Consider the following 17487-nt stretch of genomic DNA (forward strand, 5'->3'; position numbering starts at 1 on the left):
GTCCAGCCTGCCCAGAGCTAGGTTGCCTGGGCTCCCTGGAAGCCCTCGAAGCCGGGGACACTCCAGCCCACTCATCTCTCCACTTCAGCCCCAGGGAAATCCCCACTTACAAAATGATCCCTGCTTCCAACACCCTTTCAACCAACAAGCGTTAAATTGGTTGCTATTATCATAATGAGGTGGGCCAGAGAAAAGGGTTGTAGGAATTGTTTTGTTTTCTGGAATTTTCATGGGAAATGATCAGGTCGAAAAAGAGCGATAGAATGAGATACTAGGTTTTATCTGGACTGTCTCTTCTAATCCTATTAAGAATTAAGTTGCACTATTATATCCATTTTGTAGATTAAAAAAAGCAAGTCTTGAGATGCTAATTAACTTGTTCAAATTCATACAGCTACTAAGTGGCAGAGCTGGAGTTTGAACCCAGGGGTATGTAAGCAGGGGCCCTGCTCTATCCTCTGAGGATAAAGATATCTCTACAGGAGGAGAAAGGACTGCCCCCGGGAACAGGAAGGGGAAAGCTTGTAACAACTGACTACCTCTGACAGTTGTCAAAACTTTTAATCAGGGACTTCAGTGGAAGCTTGAACCAGAATTCAAAATCCGCACATAAATGTGCAAAACCCCAGACTGAACCCAAATTAAAAAAATTTTTTTTACTGAATAAGCCACAACCTAATGAATCCATTAAACTGAGGCATAAACTATAAAGACTTTTAAATAAACTGAAACATCAAAATGTTCTTTAAAATAAATCATAACCAAACTGACATATTATTAGGTTCCTAGTTTAAAATAAGAGAGAGGAGGTCTCAAGACTTTATCCCCGCAAAACCTCCTTGGTGTGAGGGCAAAGGAGCAAATGTGGTCTGCCAGGAGTCTAAAGAGACAGGAGAGGTGATGAAGCAGAACACAGGGGAGGCTTTCTTTTTTTTTTTTTTTTTTTTTTAATTTATGTCTGCATTGGGGCTTTGTTGCTGAGCGCAGGCTTTCTCTAGTTGTGGCGAGTGGGGGCTACTCTTCGTTGTGGTGCGTGAGCTTCTCATTGCTGTGGCTTCTCTTGTTGCAGAGCATGGGCTCTAGGCACGTGGGCTTCAGGAGTTGTGGCTCCCGGGCTCTAGAGCGCAGGCTCAGCAGTTGTGGTACACGGGCCTAGTTGCTCCGCGGCATGTAGGATCTTCCCGGACCAGGGCTCGAACCCGTGTTCCCTGCATTGGCAGGCGGATTCTTAACCACTGTGCCACCAGGGAAGCCCCAGGGGAGGCTTTCTTAGGAAATAAAAGAATATCGCCATCTAAAATAGGAACGTGACCCCATAAACGGCCAGCACCTGGCCGTGTTTATATAGCCAAATTTGAGTGACCTTCTGACTTAAAAGGACAAGTGCACAGACTGGAAATGTATAGATGATTTAAGTATTTGTCTTAAACATTATTTTAGTTTCCTTTCTATCAAGCTTTTAACTGGAATTGCTAATAAATTGCAAATAGCCAACATGAATAATTTTTACTTAAAATTTTAGTGCCTTCTTCCATAGGCTTAGAAGAAATGCTAACAAATGATGCAACTAAAAAAAGAAAATCATTTCAATGATACTTGTAACTAAATGCCCACATATGAGCTAAGGCTCAGATGTAATAACTGCTCTCTGCCTTAAAGAAGAATGATTAGTTAATGAGCCCCTCTGGGGTATTAAACACTGGGTTGGGGACTGGGGAACCCTGGGCGCACAGTGAAATAGAATACTTGTCCCTGCCATTGAGGAATTTCACTTTCCCTAGATTTGGGGCCTGGGGGCCAAGACTTGGTAGTACTTGGCTCCTGCTGACATTTACCACTAATAATAATTAATTGGTAATAGTAATACTAATAATAGCTAATGTTTCTTAAGCTTGATTTCGTGTCAGACATTAAGCCAAGCACTTTATAGGTATTATCATTTAATCCTCACGTTAACCTGGTAGATTCTATTATTAGCTCCATTTTGCAGATGAAGAAGCTGAGGTGCAGAGTTTAAGAAACTTGCCCAAGGTCACAGCCAGAATGTGACGAGAGCCATTTGACACCAGAGTTCAGGCTCTTAGCCATGGTGCCAGACTGGACATTGGCTGCCTTGTCCCAGATTATCCTTCGGGAGAGCCCTGTTTCAGGAGTGGACTAATACAGTGCTCTGGGGTCCCTCAGCTCTCTTAGTTCAGTAGCTTTAATCTCCCCCCTCCGCCCCTTCTGTGCCCACTTCTCGTGGTAGCCCCTGTGTTACACTCAATAACTGGTGGGTGGTAAGGCATTCGATAAATATTACCTTGAAATGGAAGTGGATCAAAATGATAATATTTATGAGTGCCAGCTATTGCTTTGAAGTTTACTTTTCTTGAGAAAATAAAAGTAGAAATTTATGGAAAATTCTGAATTTCCCTGAAGTGTTCACCCCAGGGCCATCTGGTTGTCCATATGGAGTCTTTGTGCATATCGGGGAGATGGCTTCTCCTGGCAGGGGGATGCAGCCCTCACCAGGGTACGTGCCTGGCCAAGCAGAGCGCATACTGGCTCTCAGCCCCGCCCTTTACCCTTACAATGTACCGCAGGACATGACCTGTCCCCCTGCACATGGCAGCCCTGCTCAAGTCCAGGCTACCGATTGCCAAAGCGCTCACACACTGGTAGGTAGGCTGGGGTCGTGAGCATAGGAGCCTTTGATACCAAGAAAGAGCTGGAAAAGCTAAGTGCTTTCTTTATTGGTGCTCCTGAATCTGCAGTGAGGAGTGTGGTTTTGGGGTCACCCTGCCCGGATTTTAATCCCAGCTCTACCACTCACTGGCTAAATAACCTTGGTCGAGTTACACGGTCTCTCTGAGTCTACGTTTTCTCATCTGCAGAATAAGGTTGCTGTGAGGTTTCATCAGGATGGTGTGTACGGAGTGTGTAGAACAGTACCGGGCACAGGGATGCGCTCGTCTGGTGTTGCGGGCATGGCACGTGGCTGGCATATTTAGGTGAACTTCCTCCTTCACAGAATGCGTCGAGTTGGGGATGTTGGCGCATTTGTGGCGGGATGTCGATGTCACTTTAAAGCAGCCCTCAGGAAGGCTGCCCAGAGGGGCTCCAACACGAGCAGGGGACACAGTGACCTGATTCTTCAAAGTGTAATTAGAAGTCGTGGACCAGCTCGTGTGCATAACATACCTGGGTAATTTTCAGCAGGATGCAACAAGCCTGCCTGCCCAGACCCTGTTCCCGAAACTGATTCAGTGTCAACAGTGTCACCTGGCACATATTCTTCTTGAGGTTCCACAGGTGAGCCTGAGGTGCGGCTCCGCTGAGACCCACCATTATAAGCTCACATTACAATGCCTTTTCCATCTTACTGTTGGTTGCCTGATGGGGGAAGAGGGCTTGTGTATGCCTTTGGAGTGGGTCACAGACCGGTGTACCAGGAAGCACAATCATCCACAGTTTGGGGACCCAGAAGCAGGCCACAAGCCCAGCTGTGCTTCACTTAGCCCAGAACCTTCTCCAGATCAGCTTCTCATGAGAGAAGGCCGAGTGAGGGAAACATTGGAAGGAACTGAAAAGTGGTTACAGAGAGTGGACACCTCTGGGAGTGCTTGAAGGGAGGACAGATACAGAAGCAGGGTCCTTACAAACACCCAACCCCAGGGCCTTATGCTATACCCACATGTTGACAACTTTAAATTTTTAGTATTTAAAAAAACAGTTAACTTTTTTAAAGTTTGTTGCTAATTCAGTCCAAGCACTCAGTAGACAAAAGGCCAAATCCCTGGAGCTTAAAGGCGAAAGAACAAAATTCAACTGAGTACATTTTAAAGATCTTACTGGCTTTATTTAGTGATTCATGAGTCAGGCAGCATGCAGTCTAGCAGATAGAATGGAGCTCCAAAGAGCTATACAAGGTGACAGATTTTATTGGAAGAAGGGAACAGAACAAGGAAATTATACTAGGCAAACAGGTGGGTTGATTATCGCAAGGTTCCTTTCTTTATAGGGGATGACGGGGCTTGTCAGGCAGATTACCTAACTCGTGCCGATCAGTCTATTCCTGATTTAAGCTGATACCTAGTTTAGGATTGTTTTGCAGGAAGAGCCAAAACTTTAAGTTTCCGTTTGGTGACATGGGGCTTAGCATAAGCAACTCCATTTTGGGCCTGTTGTTTTGTCTTTAACAGAACAAAGCATATCATTAGAGCTTAAAGGAGTGTTCTTTTCCTGTCTTTGAGCCAAAGCAATAATAGTAAGCAATTGCAGTGTTTCAAAGCTGTGTTTCATTGTTTTAACTTGTGTGAGCAGTAAATACTTTGTAGCAGTGGATGGCCCTGGCTTGTCTTATCCAGCTCAGCTTCAGGCCAGCAGAGTTGATATGTGTGTGTGTGTGTGTGTGTGTGTGTGTGTGTGGTTTTTATTTCTTTTTTCCTTTTACAATGTCAGAACAGCCTTTTTGATTTTTTTTAATGTTCAACAAAGGTGTGTCTCCCTTTTAGCATAGGTGACAAATAGTAGGGCAGTTCGCGTTGACCTAATGCTGGATCCAGAAAGCTTGGTAATAGTGCCAGGTATGGTGGGCTCTAGAGAGCTTACTGTTTGGGTGGTTTTTGTTTTTGCATTTATTTCATAAAGGTTTATCAGCACTGTTATGTGCCACGTGTGGTGCTGGGAGCTAGGGGAGACAGTGGTAAACAGTCTCACAGCCCTCACAGAATTTATACTCTTGTGGTAAAGCACACATTTGTCAAATAATGCTTAATTACAATAGTAGTAAGTACTGTGAAAGAAGAGTATGCTGAGAGTATAGGACAGATGAACCTGATTGAGGGGGAAGGGATTGTTGGATAGAGATCAGGATAGGCTGCTGCAAAGGCATTCTTGGCTTCAGAAGCAGCACGTGCAAAGGCCCTGAGGTGGGAAGATCCTCACACATTCAAGGAACAGAAAGGAGGCTGGTGTGGGTTGGAGTGGCAGGAAATGAGGTCAAATCACAGAGGACCTTATATGCCTTAGTAAAGATACTGGAATTGGGGCTTAGGGTTTTAATGAGCCTCACTGGCCATGCCTCAGCTCCGTGTCGGCCAGGAGACTCTTTTCTCTGTCATGGAGAAGGCTCGCTCCCAAAGCTGGCCCCACCCTGGAGATGTTCTTCCTCTAGAGCTCCCCTGATGCTTCCTCCCCACTGGTCTCATGCTTCCTCCTGCCTGACAAGTCCCGGGCATGAGCCTCGTGATCCCTGAGGCCGTATCATCCCCAGGCCCACAATGAAAGGGTGAATCTAAGTACTCGTGGTGGGTGAGTACCCAAATGAAATGAAAATGAAAACTCATCTTCCTGATGCATTCGCTTCAGATTAGTAAATCCTGGCAGCGCACGTCCTTGGCTTTTGTCTCTCGAGTGCTTGGACTGAATTGGCAACAAACTTTAAAAAATCAACTTTTTTTTTAATACTAAAGATTTTAAGTTGGCAACATGTGAGTATAGCGTAAAGGCCTTGGCGTTGGGTGTTTAGCAAATTCTGGGCTGTGGGGCAAACACCGTGACTGACTCCGTGTTCGGCTGGCACCCTGTAAATGCCTTTTTCCCCGTTACTGTACACCCGGCCAGCCGTGATGGGCCCCAAGCCCACGGCCCATCATCTGGCTATGCTCAGGTTGCCCCGGGAACTGCCGCCCGTGGTCAGGGGTCTGCTTGCCTGAACTCTGATCCTCAGCTGCCCTTTTTTGGGGACCCCTCTGGCAGATTCTGCTTCATGTCAGGCAACATTTCCCAGTGACTTGTCGGCATGGGACCCAGGCAGGCTGCCGCCGACGGCCTTAGCTCTTGAATCTCACCTGGGCCTGTTCCCGGCCGCGGGCTTCCGCAGTGGGGATCCTGTACAACCGGCCTGCAGCTTGAACTTGGTGCAGAGCCATTTTGTGCCGGAGACAGCGAGTCAGCTGTCCTGACTCCCCTCCTGCTCTGTGTGTGCGCACGCTCCTGACGCAGCAGAGTGCAGGGGGCTGGGCGCGGTGCCGCCCTCAGAAATTACAACTCGGCTGTAAGCGAGGCACTTCTCTGGGTTCAGTTTCCACATCTATACTGTGGGCATGAGAGTAACAGCTTCCATATGGTGAGCACCGACTCTGTTAACTCATTTAACCCTGTGAGTTCGTAGTAGTATCTCCATCTTGTGTGCCTTCCTCGCAGGATTATGAAGGGGATTAAGTTAACGTGAAGTGCTTTACAACCTGACATGTATCAGATGAAAGCAATTTTATTCAGAATTGATTGGGGGGAATTCACACAGATGAAAATTGTAATTCGGAGTACTCCAGTGCCTGTCCGTCTATAGTGCTGATTCACAAACGTGTATCTGTTTATAGTACAGATCGTTCATTTAGTACATGAATATTTACTGAGGGCCTGCGATGTATCAGGCACTGTTCTAGGTGCTTAAGATACATCAGTACAGAAAATCAAAGATCGCTGCCCTCGTGATGCTTAAGTTCTAGCAGGCAGACGGATAATGAATAGTGAGCGCATTGCGTAGTGTTTGGGGATGTTAGGAGTGCTGTGCACGAGAAACAAGCAGAACAGATAAGGGGGGCCAGGAGTGCAGGTCGCTTTTCTCATCAGGGTGAGTCTCTGTGCTTTCAAACATTTCCCGAGTGCCTGCCGTGCCCTGTGGCCTGGAGACACAGCAGTGAATGGGACGAATAAGGTCCTTTCCCTCCTGGAGTTTACTTTCTGGCAGGTACAGTGGACAGTTAACAGGCAGGCAAGTACCTTGTGATAATTGTGCGGCGTGAAGGAAATAAACCAGGCGATGTAAGGGCAGGTAAAGGCGGGAGCAAATAGAGAGATGGGGTGGGCCTCTGAGTTGACATTTGAGCTGGGCCTGAAGTATGAGTGAGCCAGCCCCGGGGCAGGACCGGAAGCAGGGCCAGGAGAGAGTCGGAAGGTGGAGTCAGCCCAGGGAGGCCTGAGTGTGAGCACAGAGCGCGGGGCAGAGGGACCGGTGAGTCTGGGGAGAGTGGCTGGGACCCGTGGGCAGTGCGGGGCCTCGCAGGCCACAGCGAGGGGTCTGGGTTCTACCCTAACGTCTGGGGATGGCCACTGAAGGGCTCTAAGTAGGGCCTGACTTGGACCTCCTTTGTGCTGTTGAAAGGCCGCCCTGCGCGCTGTGTGCCTAAGCAGTTCTCTCCGTAGTCACAGGTGAGGAGGACGCCGTCAGTTCTCAAGCTGATTCCCGCCCGCATTCATCGAACCCCTGCTGTGTGCCAAGCACTGTGTGTGGTGCTTTTCATGTGCATTTCTTGGTTCACTCCTCTCTGCCCGATTTCTGATTTGTCCAGAAAGAGTCCATGCAAACTGTGATTCATTTGTCTTGCAGGAGTCCCCCAAAAGCTGGGGTACAGGGGGAGCCGGGGGTGGAGAACAAGGGTGCAATGGCAGGTGGATTTAGGTGGTTTAACACCGAAGCAGCAGTTGGTCTCTGTCCTTTTTTAGGATAACCCATCTTGTGACTCGCAGGAGGTTCATTGTTGTTCAGAAGCCAGAATGTACAACAGTTCTTCCCTCCACCCTCCCCGACAGGTAGAGGTCAACTGAGCGGAACAGCGCCATTCAATCAGCTGGCCCTTTAAGAAAATGGTATTTGGCTTTTGAAACCAACTCTAGATGATAAGCTCACCCCTAAAATGAGAAGTTCCAGGGGACAAGACCCCTTGTCCCGGTCATTCTGGTAACTCAGTTCCCACAGCATTCAAATTTAAAATGCCTTTTCACATTAGCATCTCTAAATGTCAGTGGAATTTGGTGGAGACAAGAAATGGACGCAGCGCTTCAGGGCTTCAGAGATAGACTCTCTAAGCCCGTTTGCCAGCTTTCATAAGCAAGCAGGTGTCCAGGCAAGCTTGATGGTGAGGTGACCCCAAGGGCTACCCTAAACACTGCTGTGTTTCAAAAAGAAAAAAAGAAACAAAGCACCTTTTCCCCCTTTCGTCTTTCCAAACTAGCAACCAGAAATATTTAACTGGGCACATTACATCACCCGTGAATCTGATAATACTCGTTCTCACAGTCTATATGCATGCAACTGCAAGTCTGGAGACCAAACATTTACCTATTCAAAATAATGTATTCAGTGAAGGTGTTTCAAGCCAGTCCCCCTCTCTGTTGGATGGACTCTAGCAGCTTCCTGATGTTAGTCTTTCCAACCACCTGAATTTCAGATGAAAAACAAACCTCCTTTGTTCTACTACACCTTCTTGAATCTGATAGCTTAAATGCGTGAAAGTCTGATAAATGCAGCTCTTCTCTGCTCCTTTTGGGCTGCATTTAGAAGGCACATCAGGAGGATTTTCCTTTTCTTAGACGTCGCTGAACTCTATAAAGGGCTTCTGTTTTGTAATCTGTTTTCGAGATCTGATGCGTGTGTTTCTAACACCCCCGTCACGTGAGGAGGTCTGACGTAGCCACCCAACATGACTATGAGAAAGTGCACTGCAAAGATGTGTGTGGGATGGTGGAGCCAGATCACTGAAGCAGTGTCCTTTGTCAGAACACTTTCTGCTGAGAATAACAGATCCATGCAGTAGATTCCACTTCAGTATGGGCCCCGCGCTGGCCCAGAACGGACTGTGAGTTTGACGTTTGCAGGATTCCAGGTCGGTATCCTAATACAGTGTGTTCTTTTCCAGTTGGGTTTTATTTCTAAGTGTCTTTTTATAGAAGACTTGTAGCAGAAAGAGGAGAAAGTTGCTCTGTTGATTTAGTTTCGTTATTATGTACGTTAGGAATTGAGTGGCCAAGGTGCTGCAAGAGGGCTCTTGGCTTTTTCTCTGATCAGAAGATACAGAAAAGTGGGAATCAGTCTGGCCCTGGAGAGCGGCCTTGAGTAAGTGACTTCGAATTCTCACTAAGAATGCAGGCTGGACAGGGTTACTTCACTTTCCATCTGTCATGTCTTAAAGATTTGCTAATAAAAGTACACCAGATTTTATTAACAAGGTCTGTAAAGTTCTACATAATAGTTACACTGGTTAAACAACTTGAGGTTTTTCAATTTTTTTTTTTCTTTTGGTTGACATTGTGAGAGTTAAAATTTTTATGGAAACTATCATTTTTAAGTTTTTTGACTTCTCTGTATTTCAGTAAAATTGCCTTGTCAAATTTGGGGAGGGAAGATTTAATTAAGGTGGAAATACTGGAATTTGTTGGTTGGATCATTGCCAAGAATTGTTTCCTTTGATTTCAAGTTCAAACCCAGGATGAGTATCCAGGATATAATGGGGAGGGGCTCATTTAGTAGATGAATGGATAGAATTGTAAGGGCAAATGGAATGCTGTGACCAAGCTAACCTCTGAGACTTGGAAGGCAAGGATTCAAGCAATGATAGATTGTGCAAACAGAATATAGGCAGCAGCCCTGCAAATCAAGGAACAATTTTCACCTGAGTGTGTAGTGTGGAAGGACCACACTAGGCAAATTGGTCCACCTGTTTTTCAGCCCTGCTCAAACTCAAGTGATAGATAGCAATCGCTTCACGCTTGCAAAATTAAAGACAGCTGTAGAGGGTGTGTATATGTGTGACTGTAAGGTGTGTCTGTCTGTGTTTCTCTATCCCTTGGTTTTTCCTTCTGTCTCCTGGGTGTTTCTGCTTTGTATTTTAACACGCTTTCATTTATTTTGTCTTTAGTTCCTTTAGGCTTATATATGATTCATTTTATTGAGTAAAATAATTTCTAAATAGTTTCTTTAAAAATGATTTTGAGCATTGTCTTATAGGTTAGAGAAGTGGTTCTCAAACTTTTTATTCCCAGGACCCCCTTACACTCTTATAAATCTTTAAGGACCCAAAGAGCTTTTGTTTATCTGAATTATATCTATCAATATTTATCATATTCAAAAATTTAAATGAGAATTTTAAAACTATTAACTTATGAAAATTAACTATGATAAACCCAGTTACATGATAAAATGATGTATTTTAAAAATAACTATTTTCTAAAGCAAAAAATATAGTGAGAGACTTCCCTGGCTGTCCAGTGGTTAAGACTTCACCTTCCAATGCAGGGGGTGTGGGTCTGATCCCTGGTCAGGGAACTAAGATCCCACATGCCTCTTGGCCAAAAATCCAAAACATAAAAAACAGAAGCAATATTGTAACAAATTCGATAAAGACTTCAAAAATGGTCCACATGAAAAATATCTTTTATATATATATATATATATATATATATATATAGTGAGAAGAATGGTATTGTTTTATGTTTTTGCAAATACAGTTGACCCTTGAACAACACAGGGGTTAGGGGCACAGACCTTCCATGTGGTCGAAAATTTGCACAGTCTCCCCTCCTCCATATCCACAGTTCTGCATCTGTGGGTTCAGCCAATCGCGGATCGTGTCGTACTATAGTACGTACTTAGTGAAAAAAATTAGTGTGGATCTGAGTGGTTCAAACCTGTATTGTTCAAGGGTACACTGTATCTTTAATATCTGACTTCAGAGAAAGACAGTTGGACTTTCAAATCTGCTTCTGGATTCAGCTGCAATGTGTTGTTTTAGTTGAGTTATACGAAGAAAATCCAGCCTCACACAACTAGGTAATTGGAAAAGGGAGAAGTTTTTTAATAATCTTTTCAGTTAATTGTGGATATTCTTTGATACTACACCAGAACTTACCAGTGGGAATTTCTTAAAGGTTAATTGCAACATGGAATCCATATCAGTGAACTTTCTGTACTTTGTTACATTTAAATCCACTGCTCTCTCTTACACCTTTTAGCCCCTGCATGATTTTTTTTGGCAATATGCATTGGTCATTTGGAAAATGTTGGTTCACTGAGCCACGCATATCTTCCAGATTCATTACTCAGTATCCAGAAACCACTTTCATTACATCACCACCAACATCATCAGAAAAATCATTATGTACTGAGGAGTGTTGAGCTCATTGTGGTAGATGCAGGTTTTCCAAAATTCTGTTCTTGCTTCAAAGTCTTCTGTTACTGGCAACAAAGTGGCTATTTACTTGAAAGGACAGACTCACTTAGTTCATTTTCAGGGAAGTGTTTGCCCAAATACCCGTGTTTGAATAGCCATGGTTTGTCTTACCATTTTTTTCAAGTAAAAATGGTGTGACATGAAAAAAAAACTGTCTAGTTCAACTCAGAACTCAAAGAAACACCCAAGTACTTTTTCTCAAGGCAGTATGCGCCAGAAGTGTTTTATGTGTACCTCCCGTTTTATCACACAACAGTAAGAAGACATATAGTCAAGGGTCAAGATTTAATAAAATGAATAATTTTTACTCCTTAATCCAAGTGTTACTGGCTTGATGTTTGCTAAGTTGCCGGAAGTTTTCCCCATCTTTGCTTTTGCACCATTAATGCACATGTCAGCATGATAAAAAAGATGAATGACATCTTAGTGTTGTCATGAAAATCGTTTGTTTTTTTTTAACGTCTTTATTGGAGTATAATTGCTCTACGATGGTGTGTTAGTTTCTGCTTTATAACAAAGTGAATCGCCATACATATACATATATCCCCATATCTCCTCCCTCTTGCGTCTCCCTCCCACCCTCCCTATCCCACCCCTCTAGGTGGACACAAAGCACCGAGCTGATCTCCCTGTGCTATGTGGCTGCTTCCCACTAGCTATTTTACATTTGGTAGTGTATATAAGTCCATGCCACTCTCTCACTCCGTCCCTGCTTACCCTTCCCCCTCCCCGTGTCCTCAAGTCCATTCTCTACGTCTGCGTCTTTATTCCTGTCCTGCCCCTATGAAAATAGTTTTGACCTCAAGAACTTGTCGATAGGGTCTTGGGAGACCCAGAGGTCCATGAAACATACTTTGAGAACCGCCAGGTTAGAAGGAAACTAGGGGGGGAAAAAAGAACAGGAATTTATTTTTATTTTCCTGGTAATTTTGCTTTCTCTAGAGTAGAATTTGGGTTCACCTAGGTCTAATTTTTAAAGCTTTAACCAGAAAGCTTTCTAAGCACAATATGTTATTTAAGCCATTTGCTGCTCGGGGTCTGAGGAGCCAGTGCGTTTCTGCTCACTGTCAACATCAACAGTGCGTTGTACCCGCCCTACAGGCGCAGAGGGTACCAAGATGAGCTAGGTTGTCCCTGCGCTCAAGGAGCAAACAGGGAAAGATAGAAATGTGGACAGACGCACAACATTACATGCGACTATAAAGGTAGGAACCCCAAACTGGAAATTCATGAGGAAGGAGGCTGACCAGAGGAGGTGTCATCTGAGATGAGTGAATGATAGGAATTGCCCGGCAGAGGAGCTAGGGGCGAGGATAGAACAACCTCAAGAGGAAATACAGTTTTTCTTCTAAAGCTTCATACAGACAGAGCGTAGAAATCCTCCCGAGACATGAGAAAAGGACCTGTATAGGGAGTCCCTGTGCTGTGGGTGTATTGAGGAGGCTGGCATGGGGAAGGGGGCTTCTGCCTTGTACCTTAATCCACTTCTGTACTGTTTGAATATTTTACCATCAGCATAGATTTATTTTACTTTTCTAAAACTAGTTAATTCTAAAAGTAGGTGAAGAAAAGTCATTTTAATCATCAAAAGCATCTTACTTAAGTGCCCACCTTTGCGTGAGATGAATGTGTATTGTATAAGGCTGGAATATGGCAGGAGACAAAAGCAGCAGCAGATTCTAAATATGCTAATTAAGTAGAATTTCCCAGTGGCATTTATATGAAGTATAATTATAAAGTATGTTTATCATATATTTATAAAATTCTTAAAAGCATTTACATATTTATAAAGTATACTTTATATAAATGTACATATACGTAATTATAACTTTAGAATTTTATATTTAATTTATATAGAGATATATATTTTGTTTATATATTTATGTATATGAAAACAGGAGGATCATTCAACCTCATTTCCCAGGGTACAGTCGCAATGTATACCTGTTGCCCTGGCATAGTTTTTAGTTGCACCCCCTTTCTCTCTCAAGTATCCTGTTTTTTATTTTTATTTTTTAAAATTTATTTTATTTTTGGCTGCATTGGGTCTTCGTTGCTGCATGCGGGCTTTCTCTAGTTGCGGCGAGCGGGGGCTACTCTTCGTTGCGGTGCATGGGCTTCTCATTGCAGTGGCTTCTCTTGTTGTGGAGCACGGGCTCTAGGCGCACGGGCTTCAGTAGTTGTGGCATGTGGGCTAAGTAGTTGTGGCTCGCGGGCTCAGTAGTTGTGGCGCACGGGCTTAGTTGCTCCTCAACATGCGGGATCTTCCCGGGCCAGGGCTCGAACCTGTGTCCCCTGTGTTGGCAGGCGGATTCTTAACCACTGCGCCACCAGGGAAGTCCAAGTATCCTGTTTTTTAGATGCTGAATTAAAAGTTCAGCCTGTTTGATGTGCTTATAAAATATATTTACATATAGCATATGTTCATATAGTTATATAGTCATAGATTTATTGATATGTGCACGTGGATATATATGTATGTGTACCTATGTGTTTAGAAGGTGTATGTTAAAAGCTATTACAGCTAAAATACCAACTCAAGAAAATAGTAACATAGTCAGATGACCACAGTTATCTAATTATAAATTAGTTTACTTTTTTAAAATATTGGCTTACCAAAATTTTTGCATTTACATCATTTTTGTTAGCCTTTTTCATGCTTATTTATTCCATCTCAGCTGTATTACTGAAAATAATAAATATACTGCACGAAACTTGCTTTTTTGAACACGTTTTAGAAAATTACGTGTAAATTGAATCTCATCTGCTTTCCAACTTCTGTTTCTTTTTCTGAAGTCTGTTGTGGGCTTTCCATTGGCAGGAACTCCTAAGACTTCTGTTTTCATTTACTCTCAGTGAAGAAATATAACAGAGGAGAAGATCACTTTAATTTTTCTTAAGTCAAAGAATACTATTTTTGGTGAGAATGACTGCCTCCCCCCACGAGCTCATTTATGTCTTAATTCTAATTTTAGGGATATCGTTAAGTATGTCTGTTCAGAACTGTGGGTGCAAAGTGATTCTGCCTAATGTTCGTATCAGTTGCACAAACCAAACTGCCTAAAGGGGCCGGGCTGGGCTTTTTACCGAGAGAAGCTGCTTGGCGGTAAGTACTTGGACAGGTAGCACGTGCGTGCAGGTGACAGTGACACAGGGACACAGCCACGCGGTTGCCAGGCAGCCAACAACCCCTTCCCTGTCCAGTCTTCCTATTTCTCAAGAAAAGATATGTTGATTTTTATGTTAAATCTTACTGGTTTTCAACAGGAGCTCAGTTTTTCAAAAACATGGTTCCAAAAACCATGTGGGTCAAACACAGCCTGTGGGGACCAGCTGTGCTTGTGGCCTACGGTGGGTCCCCTGTGGTCTACAGACTTCTAACTTATTTCTTTGTTGCACTTTGGACAGGCAGAATATGGCTTGAAATTGCATCTTCAACAACTTTCACCGCTTTTTCACTTCACATTTGCGGATTTGGATTCCTTGTCCTAAACTGTTACACTGGGAATTCCCTGGCGGTCCAGTGGTTAGGACTCCGCGCTTTCACTGCTGAGGGCCCAGGTTCAATCCCTGGTCGGGGAACTAAGATCCCACAAGCCGCGTGGTGTGGCAAAAAACAAAAAGCAAACAACAACAACAACAAAATAAAAATAAAGTGTTACACTGACTCCTAGATTACAGGCTTCTTGTGGGCGTAAAACTCTCGACTGTGCCTTTTTCTGACTGAAATTCCTTTTCCTCAGCTTTGTCCATATCTGCAAGGTTTTGCTGGGCTCACACCCATTCCCAAGCCACTCTCCCCTGACTCCTGAAACCTTCTCCCAGCGCTCTTGATCCTTCACCTTCCCTGGGAATCTTTGTTTTACGGCTTTTCATGAACACATCTTATTTTCCCTGCTATACCCCAAACCTTTGGGGGCAGTATTTTTGTTCCGCTAGCGGCCCTGGCTTTTAGTGTCAGCCCCCAGGCCTGTTTCTGGCTGGTTGATAAAAAACCACCTGAAGAGCCTCTGAGACAATGTGGGAAGGAGGCTTGTCAATGTTTACTCGGTGTGCCTTTCCAGTTTGTTATCATATGAATGTATTACTTATTCACGAAATAAGGTACAAAAGTACATATGGATTCCAGGGTCTCACCCCAGCTGAATCTGTTCCAAACCAGAATCTCTGCAGGGGCAAAGTAGGGGGAATCTGTAAACCTGTACTATTTTAAAGCTTCCCAGCTGATTTTTTTTTTTTTAAGTATTTGTTTATTTATTTATTTATGGCTGTGTTGGGTCTTCGTTTCTGTGCGAGGGCTTTCTCTAGTTGCGGCAAGCGGGGGCCACTCTTCATCACGGTGCGCGGGCCTCTCACTATCGCGGCCTCTCTTGTTGCGGAGCACAGGCTCCAGACGCACAGGCTCAGTAATTGTGGCTCACGGGCCCATTCCCAACTGATTTTGATGCATAGCCAGGTTTGGGAACTACTGTCCCAAAGCATAAAGTAGGTATTCAGTAAACATCTGTTCAACAGAGAAATGAACTCTTGTCTTCCTGTAGAACTTAGCCTGATGCCTTGTACTTAGCAGTTGTTCAATAAATATTGGTCGAGGGAATTAAAGTAAATTTTGAGTTCAGATACTAACTCCCCCGGTCTCACTTTCTTAGGTGTGGGTGGAGCCACCCACTCCTTCCCAGGTTCTCACTCTGTCTGGGGTGGATGGACTAATTCTTACCTGGACCACTAGGATGGCCTCGCTAGCTGGTTTGCAGCCAGCTGGCCTCCCTCTGATCCTTTCCACACACTGCAGCCTAAGTGATCCTGAGTGATTTGTTTTAAACTCAAATCTGATGATAACTTTTAATGATAACTAGTACTTGCAATATAAAACTTGCCGTGGGGAGTCCTCTAGAGCCCGTTATGGTCCGGTCTGACCCTTCCGAACAGGAAAAGGTACGAGTCAGGAGAGAAAGTAGATGCTACAGGGGGCCCAGAACAGAGAGACCTCAAGGAAGGCCAAACAAGCACCAGCCAAGTATGTTATTGATCTATAAGCCAGTGAAGGATAGACTCCTGCGATCCATTCAGGGGTGAACCTTCCTCCCTTCAGGGCACAGAGGAAGCCATAAAGATCCCCTTTTTTTAAAGTTTATATTCTTTATTTTTTTGGCTGCACTGGGTCTTAGTTGTGGTTTGCGAGATCTTCATTGCGGCACTCGGGCTTCTCTCTAGTTGCGGAGCACGGGCTTCTCTCTAGTTGTGGCATGCAGGCTTCTCTCTAGTTGTGGCGTGCGGGTTTTCTCTTCTCTAGTTACGGCACGCAGGCTCCAGGGTGGGTGGGCTCTGTAGTTGTGGCGCGTGGACTCCAGAGCGCGGGGGCTCTGTACTCTAATTGAGACGTGTGAGCTCAGTAGTTGTGGCGCTTGGGCTTAGTTGCCCCGAGGCATGTGGGATCTTAGTTCCCCGACCAGGGATCGAACCCAAGTCCCCTGCATTGGAAGTTGGATTCTTTGCCACTGGACCACCGGGGAAGTCCCAAAGATCCCTTTTCATTTAATTTTATTTAAAGATTTAATCCCCCACATCCCTAGAAAAGATTCATGGAAGGTTCCACTTAAAGGCAGGGGAAACAAGAGTAAAAGAGCTATCACTAAATCAAGAAAGTGAGACGGTAGTCACACCAGAAACCCAGGCTCACACTGGCTACAACAGTCGATGGTAAACATTAGTTCTAAGCATCCTCGTCTCGAGAACTAAGAGAGAATAAACGTGGTGAGTACATTGTTCTCATTATCTGAATAATGAAGAATTTGTTAGTAGAAATGCTCTTTTTCCAATGGCTGAATGAGATAAAAAGAAGTTATCGAATGGATTCTTGTATGAAGGACACTAAATAACATAATGGGCAGAGCTTATAATCCTTACAAAAAGGTAAAAAGAGATCCTTTATGTGGCCATCTGGTCTTTTCCAACTGAATAAATGCCGTGGGCTAAACGTTATACTCCAGTGCTAGGAAGACATTGCCACTGGGAGTGAAAGAAATAGCAGCATGATATATGGCTTTCTGGACATCATGTGATTAGAGATAGACTTGATGAACAGCTGGGTAGTATATCCTTTAGACCAAAGGGGGTATTTTGGGGGGGTGGGGTACAGTTTAAGTGCAGGGGTGATCCATCAGTGTGTAGTGGAATTAGTTTCGTGAGTTGCTGTTAGCATTTTTTAAGTGAAAGAGAACAGGACAGAACACACTGCATCACACGTAGTAAGGGTAAGTTTTAGTTTCATTTCTGTCTTAAGTCACTGTGTACCATGTATTTTTTTACTGTGGGTAACTCTGAAAGCCACTGCTTTGGATTGTCCCTCACTAGAATATTAGTGGGTAGGCTCTGGCCGTTCTAGGCTCACCATAGAACATAGAGGATAACGAGACCCGGGCTCTGGGAACAACCGAGGTAGGGTCCTCAGACCAGAACAGGAGCCACAGTGCCTTTAAATTGTGCTAATTTA

The 17487-nt window shown here is 44.3% G+C and overlaps 1 protein-coding gene and 1 long non-coding RNA gene across 10 annotated transcripts in view; one reads left to right on the plus strand and one right to left on the minus strand.

Moving 5' to 3' along the window:
- The window catches only part of LOC309660567, a 412061-nt gene that overhangs the window by 293979 nt on the left and 100595 nt on the right, over positions 1–17487 (minus strand). The gene's annotated exons all lie outside the window — the stretch shown is intronic.
- Positions 1–17487, plus strand: part of ZBTB38 (zinc finger and BTB domain containing 38) — a 117459-nt gene that overhangs the window by 92626 nt on the left and 7346 nt on the right. The window contains exon 1 of one of the 9 annotated variants that reach the window (XM_082461172.1): positions 8444–8651. The exons of the other annotated variants lie outside the window; for them this stretch is intronic. The gene's annotated coding sequence lies outside the window, so the exon portion shown is untranslated. Of the gene's footprint in view, positions 1–8443; positions 8652–17487 lie in introns of those variants that run through there. 9 annotated transcript variants of the gene reach the window in all.

The sequence above is a fragment of the Balaenoptera physalus genome (genome assembly GCF_965194825.1).
Source record: "Balaenoptera physalus genome assembly, chromosome: 4".
NCBI classification, from domain to species: domain Eukaryota; kingdom Metazoa; phylum Chordata; class Mammalia; order Artiodactyla; family Balaenopteridae; genus Balaenoptera; species Balaenoptera physalus.